Raw genomic sequence first — 2,045 nt, 5'->3', positions numbered from 1 at the left:
TCACAAAGTGTCTTTATTCATCAGATTTCTCTTCTATTTGTAGCACTGTTTAGTATTTACATGGAGAAATGTATCATTAACCTCTTATTTTCTGTGATAGAATCTAGAACTTGTTCTTTGATCCCCTGCTTCCATATAAAATGTCACTAAATGATCCAAGAGAAAGGAGTATCTTTTCTTGCCATATCCTAAATGTCCACAAACTTCCCAGGTCCAGTGCAGCAGCCTAAGAGACAACCTTCACTAAAAAGGAAACTGAGAGGTTTCCAATACCCATCACCAGATACATGTTCCACCACTTTCTACACAAAGATCAAAGCAAGATTTCATCAATGTAGGGTCATTCCACTTCAGGTATTACCTTCATTGTGAAATGACACATCTTCATTGAAAAAGAAACACCCCGTGTGATCACTGATATTTCCTAAGTTACTGATGAGGAAGAGTTGCCAATAATGCTAAAGCAGTAAATATTTCTGGTTTGTACTATCCAGATTTCAAAGCACTTTCAATTCTCATTTATGTCATTTTTAAAATATGAGAAAATGAGGACTGAATGGTCTTCTCAGTATTATCTCTCATCAATGAATCTTAAAGGACACAATTATTACTTCTGATCAATGGATGTAATGGTTATCCAAGGTATTTCTAGATTATTTAGCAATCACTAGGATGGGAACTTAGGTTAGTATTTTATTAATGCTTTACATTATGGTAACAGTTAAAAGCTAAGTAAACAATTTAGAAAAAAATACAACACACTTCAAGAAGAGTTCTTAAGTTCATTGAACTGAGTCAGAAATTTGCCGCTTCAAGTTCGGCACACTCACATCCATTTCAGTTCATCTCAAGACCAGACTATAAAGGAGAGAGTTGGGGTTCGAGAAACATGGAAACAGCACAACCATAGTAGGTTCAATTGGGTGTAATACAATAACCAATTGATTTGTTAATAAACCAGCTCTATCTCTGTGATACTGAATAGTTGTTTAAATTAATTAATTCTGAATCAATTAAAATTACCTTTAAAAAACAAAGCTCAAAGCAAGCCTGTTTGTTTCTAACATGTGAAATCAAAATTTTCTTCAAACTTTTTTGAACCTCCTCTTTCTCATGAAACCTTACCCCAACATTTGTGGCCAAGACAAGTCTCTTCCCTTTGGCTGAATTCCATGCCTCAGTCGCCTTCCATCTTTTCCTCAATGGCCCCTTTCTTCCATTATGTATTAATGAGTTTCTCCCAGAACATCCATTTTAAGAAAGGGCCAGACAGTCAACCTCTATTCTCCAGACTTGACCACTGTATGCTCTGTATGAGGATCTCCTTCTACCCCCAGCCTCACTTTAGCTCCCTTTTATGTTGTCTTCCCCCATGAGAATGTAAGCTCTTTGAAGGCAGGGACTTTCTTTTGGCTTGTATTTGTGTCTCCTGTGCTTAGTACAGTACTTCACAAATAGTAAGTACTTAATACATGTTTGTTGACTTGATTTTTTTTGACCCTACCAATGGAGAGGCATGCCATTTATTGGTTTATAATGTTATCTTGTGGTGAGTATATTATACAGTATATGACTTTGAGTCTGATTTCTTTTCAGACAAACACACAAAAATTTATCCATCCAAAGCATTACACCTTTCTGAGCAGCTTCCTTCCTTGTGAGGCTATATCCCTGTGATGCTGTCATCGATCAAAATTATTTTTGAATTCACCTTCTGAAATAGCCTTCAGTGCAGATTTAAGTTATGGAGTCCTTAGACCAGCGAGACTGAGCCATGCTGACCTTAGAGCCAGGATTCCCAAGTGAAATGTTGCTGTTAGCCCAGCAGAGGAGCTTTGAATTTGGACATTGATAGGATTTGGCTGCAAAGAAACTGAGTTAAACTGTGAACCTAAAACTCCATCCCCACCAATCCCTATCTCTTTCAAAAGATCTTGGTAAGGGAGAGGAATTATGCCTTTACTGGAGAAGATGAGAGGGAAGAGAGAAGGGAAGGGAAGAGAGAAGGCAAGGGGAGAGAGAAGGGAGGGGGAGAGAGAAGGGGG

Source organism: Petaurus breviceps, unplaced genomic scaffold, assembly GCF_028583685.1.
Source record: "Petaurus breviceps papuanus isolate PSGF00001 unplaced genomic scaffold, PetGlider_PUasm1.0 91133, whole genome shotgun sequence".
Classification (NCBI taxonomy): Eukaryota; Metazoa; Chordata; class Mammalia; order Diprotodontia; family Petauridae; genus Petaurus; species Petaurus breviceps.
The sequence above is the reverse complement of the archived record's forward strand: the minus strand, read 5'-3'. Positions refer to the sequence as shown.